Genomic DNA, 10,668 nt, shown 5'->3' on the forward strand with positions numbered 1-10,668 from the left:
GGACAACTTTGACTGACTCTTGAAGGTCTGGCAGACTACAAGAACCTATTCTAGCAGCATTTTCACCCAACATCTTCAACTTGCAAGTCTAAACAAGTATTTCAAAACTCAGCTTTCCATTTACAGTGAGAGCTTCACACATGAGAACTGCCACCAGGACATCACCACACATTCTGCAAAACGGTTCTCAATCTCTCACAAAAACAAGACAGTCAATTATGCCCTTCAGACAGTATTTTAGTCTACTATGCCCATACAGAAATAAGCCTTGAGAAAATTTGTGTTATATAGAAAACCAAGAGTTACAGCTTGGGAAAAAAAAAAAAAATACAATAGTAGAAAACTTGGCCAGGGATTTGAAAGTAAATCCCTAATACCAGTTGACTGCACTAGGTAACACCAAAATTTTTCAGTTCGGCTTTAGTTTTCTGTTTGAGTAAAGCCAGTAACAGCAACAGGAAAAAATAGTGCAAAACCACAAGTCACAGATATTTCTATCATGTACCCTGCAGTCCAAAGCAGTCCAAAAGGTGCTCATGATAATGTTTCAGGCTTTGTATGAACTCTCTCAGTTTCACACTCCATTTGTCACCTGTCTTTTGACTATACCATGTAACAAAAATAACTTCCACTGCAAACACCTTTAGTTACACTGTACTTGCACTTGCATTTGCATGCGCACACAGGCACTGCACCTACTTCAGCTCACAGCAGTGGGAACAGCAGCATCACAGATGCTCCCAGAGCAGAATGTGTCATAGCATACTGGAGTTGGATGACTAAGCACACACAATAGACATGATGTTACCCAAAATTTACTAGATTTGATAATTTACTCAATGACTCGATCATCATTAAAATACCTTTGGTGTCAAAAAAGGAAATCAAAGGCTTTTGCTTGTGTTGGTGATTTTGCTGAAACACTGAAGCTATGAAAGTAGGGATTTGAAAATCATCCCAGCTGAAGAAAAAGCGCTTTGAAAAATAATTCAATAAAACATCTTAGGTTTCCTATTTATTATGTACTGCAGTACATACCCATGAAACTCTTGCCCTAACCAAGAATACTTTTGCAGGAAATTCTTTGAGGCTACTTACACTGTTTATAAATACACAGAAAATTAATCAACACAGGTTTCAAGTCAGGAGAAAACTTCTACAGACCAGTGCAACCAAAAAAACTTCATTTAAGCCACACATAATTCTTGAGAGGTGACAGAGGAGTCCTCCTGCCAGATAACCCAAAGAATCACATCAATGTATTCTCCAGGATAACTTCAAAGGAGTCTTTTTCCATAAGGACTACCTTTTACTCCGCAACTCAGAGATACCAGCACAGACATCACCAAAGCTGGCTGAAAGTCAGAGATGTCTTCACAATACCTATTCAACTTATCTAGCCTTCCTCAAGATGAAAAGTCATGGAAAGAAAAGGGAGCCTCAAAGAGATTCAGGAACCAAGAACACAGATCTCACAAAACTCTCGTTACATTTACCTACCATCATTACATGTAAAGGTCGCCTAAGGTGAAAAAAAAAAGTATCATAAAAGTATAATTTCATAATAAGAATACATCATACTTATCCAGCGGCCTGTGTTTAAACCAAAATATTTAAGATTAAAGGCAGGCTTAAATGCTGAGCTTATTATTCTTTACTAGTGTGTGCAAAATTTGGTGTGTTGGTAATTTTATGGACAAACTGAGACAGTGTGTATATATATATATACATTAATACAGGTTGTTACAGCACTCTTCAGATTGCTGCTGTCAACAGACACCGTTCACAAGGCAGGACAAAATAAAAACTTTAACAAATATTGTGAAATACTTTATTTTTAAGAATCCTGTTCCTCTCTCTCTACAAAGAGGAAATGAACTTAACATTTCTTCTTTTTACATGAAATATGTTAACTGCAAATATACTTAAGGAGGGGCAGAAGAAAGTATTGCTTTTCTTTCAGATCTAGGAAATAAAATTAAAGTTACCAGAACAGTGACTAGCCTTTGACCATGCAAGCTTTACCTGTAAGTTATAAGAGCTGTGTTATACTAAGTCCCCTGGAAACATTAGTGATCAGGTGGACCTGCTACAGAACATAAGCCCACAAAGAAATACTACTCAATTTTGCCACCAGCACTAAAAATAACAAACACATATTGACACAACAGCTGGATAGGTTGACCTGACCACTCTCAATATTTATTTAGAATTGAAGAATAGCATCTTCCAACATGTTAGCATTGAGACCTTCCATAACAGTTTTATGCATGTTTACCTGAAGGCAGTGCCTTACTTTCCCCATTACTTTCCAAGTGTGGCATACTTGAGCTATTCCATTTTTCTGGATACAGGGAATTTCTACCAAACCCTGAAGTACAGATACTCCTAAGCCATCTAAACAATTGTCTTTCCTCTCCTTGTTTTCTCCTTGCCAAAGCCAGGGAAACAACGGCCAATATCATGTTACAAGTTATGTTTGAACAAGGAGAAAAGCACAGTGACTGCATAGTCCTACACTAACACTGAACAGTATAAATGAGAGCTGCATCCATCCACCATATCCACTTACATTAGAAAAAACAACTAAAATGAAACTCGAGTTAATTTTCCTCAGAGCCAACACAAGCAGTCGATAAGATCTCAAAGCCGACCTGAAGCCAAGACTCTGGACAGAGCATAGCGAAGGCCTTGCTACCTTTGGGGGCCTTCTATTTCCAGAGCCAAGGCACAGCAGCAGCAGCATCGCTCTGCAGTCACGTCCAAGGGGCAGCGGCAGCGTTTACCTGTGAAGCCATCTGCTTTTTATTAATTAATTTATTTTTACGCAGCAAGAGCAGCACCAGTGGCCCAGCAGACACCACAGCCCCCGCCGAGGGGACACCCGCACGGGATCCCCGGGCAGTCCGCCCGCCTCGCTCCGCAAAGGGCTGCAAAAACAAAGACCAAAGTTTTCCCTGCTCGGTGCGTGGGAGTGCGGCAGCAAAACAGGAGCCAGGATCAACACGAGCCGCCTCCCGTCACCACACCCGGGCCCACGCAGGGCAGGACACCTCCTGCTCCCGTCTGTGCCCCCGGGACGGCGGCAGCCCGCTCCCACACGGGGAGGGGGGTCACCCACAGCCCGGCGGGATGGGGGGAGCGGGGGTGTCACCCGAGCCTCCCTCACCGACCCCCGGCAGCGGGGCGGCCCTGCCCGCCCCCACATTCACCCCCCACCTCTCCCTCGCCGCCGCCCCCCCTCACCGTGCTGCGCTGGGGACTCGGCTCCGGCTGCGGCTGCGGCTCCGGCGGCTGCATTCCCGCCCCCCGGCTCTGCCCCGGGCCCCGCTGCGGGGGCCCCCCCGCTCGTCCTGAGGAAGGGGAGAGGGAGAGGCGCGTGCCCGGCGGGCGCGGGCGCGGGGAGCGGAGGCTGGGGCACGGACAGGGGTCCCGGGCAGAGCGCGGCCGGGAAGCGCTTCCGGGCTCAGTGTGGGGCGCTGGGGCCGCCGGGCGGGGCGGGGCCCCGGCTGCGCCCAACGGCATCCGACATGGCGCGGCCCGCGCGCGCCGGACCGCACGGCTCTCGCGAGACTGGCGGAGCCAGCGGCGGGGGGGGAGCGGGAGCGCGAAGGCGCGCGGCAAGGAGCGGGGAAGGCGGGGCGGGGGCGGGGCCGGGCGGGGCGGGGCGGGGCCAGGGCGCTCTGAGGGGGCGGCTCCGAGCTGGGGCTCCCTCCGGTCCCTCCTCCGCTCCGTCAGCGCGGGGGATGCTCACCGCCTTTAAACCGAGCTTCCCCGGAGCCGGGACACAGCCCTGTGTGCTAGAGGTGACTGGGGGCTGTTGGACCCTCGGCCCGGGCTTTCCCCCCTAGAGAAGCGGGAGCGCGGTTGGGCAGTGACTGGAGCTATGGTGTTGTTTTCCGAGTATTGGCAGAGGTGTGTGCTGACACAGTGGTTACGGCACAGGTCACAGAATCACAGGATGTGTCAGGCTGGGCCACAGTGGGTCTCTGGCCCAGTCTCCCCGCTCATGCAGGGCCATCCCAGAGCACATGGCACGGGCCTGTGTCCAGACGGTGCTGGAATGTCTCCAGTGAGGGGACTCCATCCCTCCCTGGACGATCTGTTCCAGTTCTTTATAGCACCGGAGACTATGAGCAAAGGAACGCCACGGTGCTATGCCCCTACCCAAATGTCTCGTGATCCTGTGCCAGCCCATGTAGTATTTTTGTGTCCCTCTGCTTGCAGGACAGACTTGGGGCTGTTATGATTAATACGGATTGATCCAATATGAACTTTTAATTGACATCTATGGGGGCTGAAATCTTCCTGTTGAGGCAGAGCCTTGCAGATGGTTTAGTGGGTGTACACTGATTTTTCATCCACAGACTGGGCCTTGAGATTACATTCAGTTTATGTGCCAAGGTAAACTGGTCTAAAGCATCTTTTCCCAAAATATAAAGACCATGATTTGTGTTTTTCAGATTTCTATGTGTGTGTTTAGATATTTTTCTTTATTTAGACAGCACCTGCACTTTTTTCTTTTTTACTTCTCACAGTTTCAGAGCCACAGAAACACCGTTGCATTGATACTGATGAGAGCAGATGCAGAGCTCTGTAACCTCTTTCTGTCTCTCTCTGGTAGAGAATTAGAAGTGCAGGGGGGATGTGTCTTGTATTGCCATTACTGACTCTCCACATCATCTGTGTGCAGAGGCCTCAGCTCCTGGGTCAGAGGTTGTGTGAAGTTAATTAAGGAATTCCTGTATTCTGATCCTTACATCGGAAACACGCCAAGCCTGACTAACATTTCTGGAGAGGCAAGATGCAAAACTGGAAGTAAACAGGATCTCAGTGCAACAATACTTTTTAGATAGAAGAGATTGATTCTTATGCACTGATTGAAACTATTATCAAGATGCTAAAGCGCATATTCCTCAGCAATAATCCATAATTTCCAAATGTATGTGCTGTTAATGCAAATGAATAGCTCCCATATCTATATCTAGTCTCACTAAAAATGTAAGAAACAGCTCTTAGTACAGCTGTTGATGATGTGCACATGACAGTCTCGGTGCCCTGGCTTATACATGCTGGCCCTGGCTTCTTCAGCATTTTTTATGTTTTCCAGTTACTGTCTTAATTTATCCTGTCATTGTTGGTTCCAGATTTTTCAAATCAACATCTGAGTCACTTTGTCACTGCCTCTCTGTAAATTCCTTGTACTATAGCTCTAGTGTGTCCTGGTGACACTATAGCTTCATACAACTGGTCTCCATGGCTCCATTTCACTTCAGAAGCAACCAGTGCTTAGTTTTTGTTTGGAAATGATGCTTTTCCTCTGCAATTCTCTGCAATGGACTAATGGAGAACTGTAATCCAGGAATTGCCTGACTTTTATCCTGCTTTCAAAGCAGGAGTGTTCCAACAGAAATTGCAGGCACTCAGAGTTTTTCATCTACCCTTAGCTAGTTGTAGGCTTGAGAGCAGGATTGTGAGACTGGGAAATTAATCAGTCTTGAAACTTCACAATTAATCATAGCACAGCCAGGGCTGTACTCAAGAGTTTAAGAAAAAGATCCTTATGGGTATTAGGTGCCTGATTACCCCAGAAATCAAAGATTGTGTATGTTCTAACTTTGCTGAACGCATCTCTCAAAGCATTAATTTTATGCTGATCCAGCTTTTCTGTCTCTCTGCCATATGACAACTACAAAAATTGATTATACAGAAAAGTAATGTTAGGAAAGAGCTTAATGCATTTTTAGCTGCTTCTAATGGGATTTAGCAGCTGGAAACAAGGAGAGCGGGCACTGAGTAATCAGGGCTGTTCTTAGAGATCTATGTGGAGCCAGAGCATCAGGACTCTGAAATAAATCACCATTTTTTTCTGTATTTTAAGAAAAGCAATATATGCAATGAATAATTTGAAAGCTAGACCTCAATACTTGCAGCTCAGATGGTTAACTCGAAGTCAAATGGAATTCATTGTTAAATCCAGTCCTGTAATAACTTCCAGATGAAAATGCCCCTGGGTGATTTAATGCTTATGGCAGTTACTACTACCCATCTTTGAAAGGCCTCAGGTTTGGATTTAAATTCCATGCTACATTAATTTTTAAGCAGAACAAAAATGTAGTTATTTCTGCTCCCCTTTTCTCTTTATGAGCAACAATCCAAGAGACCTATTTTCTTATTTTGGAAGAAAGCAATTTTATGCATGTTTGTGCCTAGAAATTGCAGTCAGAAAAAAGTCTTAGTAAAATGGACCTTCCATAGGTTTTCTATCTGAATAGTTCCTGTACTCACTTAGTTCCATTTACAAATCAAAAGCATAATTTTCCAACATAAGCACTGTAAACTGAGTCTTGAATCTAAAAAGCCAGACTGAGTTCTTTCCCCCTTTTATACCATGGTTGGTGTTTTGTCACTGAAATACACTGAACAAGTTTATTTGGTGATGCCTAAAGGGGAATACAGTTCCACTGTGTGGGCATGGAATGCATCTTTTTGTCAGAGTTTTAGTAAAAAAACATAAGTTATATTCTTTGGTCCTAAAGTACTTCAAGTATTTAACTATCATGCAAAAAAAGCCAACAAAAAACCAGGAATATCTGCCTAGAGTAAGAAGGTACATTTTTTTCATATTATTTACCTTATGGAAGTAAATTTCCTTGCCATGAAATCTAAGCAGTCATCTGTAGGTCTTTGGTAGTAACTTTGTGTTAGAGTCAGGTTCTGCTGACCCCAGTGGTAGTTTGAGTTCAAGAAATTGCAGAATTCAGCCTCTGAGCAGGAATATTTAGGTGGAAACTTATGGAACTGGAGCTCACAGTCAAGGATATCCTTTCTATGATAAATTTTAATTCTACCTGCATATTCTTTAACAAGTGCTATGCTTGGTTTGTGAGTCTGCCTCACTTCTCTGTTTCATTATGTTTAAGGAATATATGCTTGGCCTTTCCTCACCTTAAGGTGACTTCTGTGGTTTAGAAACAATTTCTAGAACACAATTCATCTGCTAGGTTCCAGATTGAATCAAAAATTGTTTGAATTATGCATCATCCTTTGTACTTTTCCTTCTGCTAAAGCTGTTTGCAAAGCTGTTGTAAAGCTGTTCTGACTCTGCTAGATACCCTGGTTATTTTTCCATTTCAAATTGGTGTTAGCCATGTCACTGAAAATGTTTGTTTTAACAGGGATCGTGGATCAAGAAGTTGAGCTCAAAATGAAGGTATCTTGGAACTTCCACTAGACACAGCAATAGTAAAGCTGAGAGGTCAAAATATACCTCTGAGAAAATGGAAAATATTCCCAAGATGTTATTGCTTTATCTTAAGGTTGAATCTTTTGCTGCCTTATGAAGTGTAGATCTAAATAACTGCATACTATTATTACTGTGACCCCCTCAGAAGGGTCACCTGACACAGTTTGGGGAACCTGTTGGTGTATGTTCAAATGTGCATGTGTCCAGAAAAAGGATAAGGCACTATTCCCCACTATTCCCTTTTCCCTTATTCTCCACTTCAGACATTCAACACTGTGCTCACATCTCTTATTGTACCAGAACATTTTCAAGGTGTGCCTTTGTACTTTGAAGTTCTGTGAGTGACTCCAGCAGGCAGGGGCAGAACTCAGAACTCAGCTGCTCTTTGGGAATGGTCTTCTGACCTGGAGAACAAGACAGACACACTGGGAAGAGCCCTAGAGCTGCCCTCTGGGGTGCCAGCCCCCATCTCTTAGTTGGCTTGCAGTCATCATTTTTATTTTGCAATTTCCATAATTAAATTTGCTGCTTTATAGATTAGTCTGTGACTTGGAAGAACTAGACTTTTTGAAGAACAGATTCTTCAAAAGCGTGCTTAAAACCTTATGAAAATTTTAAGTGTTCCTTTGCAGAAGCTCCTTGACAGCTGCAGTCCAGGCATAGCTGTTATCACTAGATCTGTTAAGTTGGTGCTGAACAACTGATGAATGAAATTAGTCATAACATATAAGGGATTGGGGCATAAGTGTTTTCCCAGTGTTGAATGGAACACATAGTGTGAGGAAAGTGAAAAGACATCCTTGTGTGTACGCCTTTTATGAGCATTCATTTATGATGTTAGGGTTCAAAGTCTTTAGAAATAATTCAAACAGAATTTGTAATTGTTTTTTCCTGAAGTGACGTGAAGACTGTGTTTCTCCTTTGGATGATATATATAAATATAATTTATTCCCTTGGGGGTGTTTTTCATCACTGTTAATTTTGGTGCAGATATAGTTTCTGAATACCTAGAGTTCCCTGTGGTAGCAGAAATTTAAATGAGTGACGTAATTTGCTCCTTCTGTGCCAGTGCTATTGTGTGGGACAACTGTATTCTATAAAATGAGCTTCCGTTTTTATCTTAGGTGTGGCTGTCCTTCCGCAGTGCACACAATGCCCCTGGTTCGAGTCCATTGTGCCATTTGTGTGTTACATAGATGCACTTACACTGGGGAGTCTGATTTATAAAATTGCTTTTAAGGATTTTTAAATTCTTGAGAATAAAAGAAGCACATTTGTAAATTATCATAATAGAAGATTCTGTGCGTGTTCCTTATGGTGATCTGGTGGTTTACAATTCCCTCAGGAAGAGAGTAACATTTTTGCCTCAATTCTTGTAATCAGATCTAATAGTATCAGGGTGTTTTTTCCAGTTCCCAGATTTTTCACTGAAGTCTGACATTTGAAAAGGAGATAGTACTTTTGAGTTGTACTGACTGCTTGTCCAAACTCATTATCAATCACTGTCAGTGGCCCAGCCATTGCTCAGTGCCACTGATCCTGTGAACAGGAGCAGGGGCAGATAGCAGATCACCACATCACATCAGAATGACTGGGGCAGAAAAACCCTCTCTGTAGAAATGAAATACTCGTCTTTATGGGAATGCAAGAGAATTTTGTGCAACATATAGAAGACATTTCTGCCTAAGGATCAAATGCTCTTTATACTCTTTCTTGCTTTCCTACTCATTTGTTGGGCAAGAGAGATACAAGGGGTGTTACAACCCTGTGAGTTTTTCCAGACGGAAGGAACAGTGTGTTTTCACTGTGAAGCAAATACTTCCTTTTAGTCTCTGTTGTTATTCCTAGAAAGATGCACAAGTGTAATATAAAATTATTTTCAAACCACATTCTGTAATACCACTCAAAGGTGCAATCCTGCTGAGAGATATGAGTGAAAACCAGCTGCTTACATGAGGTTTGGGCAAGGCTCCTATTTATTATATAAAATAGAACAGATTTCATTCTGTAATTGTTTTGAATGTGTTTTATAGCCTGCTATGGAAAGTTTAGTTTCAGCCATGCTGAAATATTTTGGGCCAGCAGTTAGAGCGTAAGTTGTGTGGAAAGCACTTTCAGCATCAGTGTATTGAGTCAGCACTTGCAGTATCTTTACTCAGTAAATGATAGGGCATAACCACACCAAGTTTAATCCAGCTAGCATGCAGTTTGCAGTTTGACAATCATATAAATATGTAAATATGTAAAAAATAAATATGTATATGAAGGGTTTTCTGCAGGCTTGTAGAGTCAGTGATGAAGTGTGTGCTGCTGAGTATACGTTACTCTTGTTTCTGGCTAGGTGGAAGTCAATGTAGTGTGCCCACTACAGCAGAACCAGCTCTTGTGGCAGAGGCATCTGCAGAGAGGCTGCAGTGGTGTCATAGTACAGGCTGCGTTAGTAGCCAGACATGAATGTAATTTATGACCTACATGTGTTCCTAAATACTAATGGAGAATTTTCTCTCAGATCACTGGGCAAAGCATGTAACTTCTTGAACCTTGAAAAGGAAGCTTTAAGGTAGAGCCCTATAATTAAATATTTAAAAGTGTCTTTACTGTTGGTTTGCAGTTTTTGACATCTTGCAGTACTGCAGAACAGCCTACAGCCAGAGCAGTTCTATAATTCAGCAGCACCACTTTTGGAAGAAGACTGGGGTGGTTGAAGAACACTGGTACTTCAGAGAAAGTTGAGGCCAAGAAGTTTTTTAAAACACAGTTCATGCTACAACACTTTATTGAAACACTTCCCCTCAATTCTTGAGAAATCAACACTTCATTCTGAAGGTATCTGTGACTCCCTCTTCCAAATCTCATCCCAGGACAATAATCAGTAAAGTGCTGAACTCTCAGCAGCCCAGGCCATATGCGAGTATTTTACAAGGGTAAGGATAATTAAAGGCCAGGGCAGAGCAGAAAACAGTGTTGATGGTGCACGAGGACTGTGCCCAACATGACCTCAGTGATTTGCAGCTGGGATACTGTGGACTGGTGTGTGCAGCAAGGAGATTTTGCAGAGTCACTCACAGACATTTCTCACAGGAGAGCTGGGGACAAACAGCTTCTATTTCCAAAGTGACACTGGGTCATATTTGGGGTTTGAGCTGTTAGTTAACTTGCTTGCTGAGGGCACTGGTTTATAAGCAAGAGACTGCTCTTGTCTCCAGCCAGCTGAAAACACTGGCCCTTCTTTCTGTGTGATGCTGGGGTCAATAGTAACACATGCTTCCAAGGCTTCTGGTGTGGTGTACCCTAATTGAAGTGGAATAGGAAGACAACTGATGAAAAAAAGAAATCTTCTTACATGTATCTTTTTGCTGAGGTCCTTTTGCTAGCTGCCTTAGATTCCTTGGTGTTGACTTTAAATCCATTAAAATGTTAAG

The 10,668-nt window shown here is 43.2% G+C and overlaps 1 protein-coding gene across 3 annotated transcripts in view; it reads right to left on the reverse strand.

The window, feature by feature from the left end:
- The window catches only part of TAB3 (TGF-beta activated kinase 1 (MAP3K7) binding protein 3), a 43,893-nt gene extending 40,330 nt beyond the window's left edge, over positions 1–3,563 (reverse strand). The window contains exon 1 of one of the 3 annotated variants that reach the window (XM_056495444.1): positions 3,247–3,563. The gene's annotated coding sequence lies outside the window, so the exon portion shown is untranslated. The remainder of the gene's footprint in view (positions 1–3,246) is intronic. The other 2 variants (XM_056495433.1, XM_056495424.1) reach the window with 2 other exon arrangements.
- Positions 3,564–10,668: the final 7,105 nt, after the last annotated feature.

The sequence above is a fragment of the Oenanthe melanoleuca genome, chromosome 1 (genome assembly GCF_029582105.1).
Source record: "Oenanthe melanoleuca isolate GR-GAL-2019-014 chromosome 1, OMel1.0, whole genome shotgun sequence".
Taxonomy (NCBI): Eukaryota; Metazoa; Chordata; class Aves; order Passeriformes; family Muscicapidae; genus Oenanthe; species Oenanthe melanoleuca.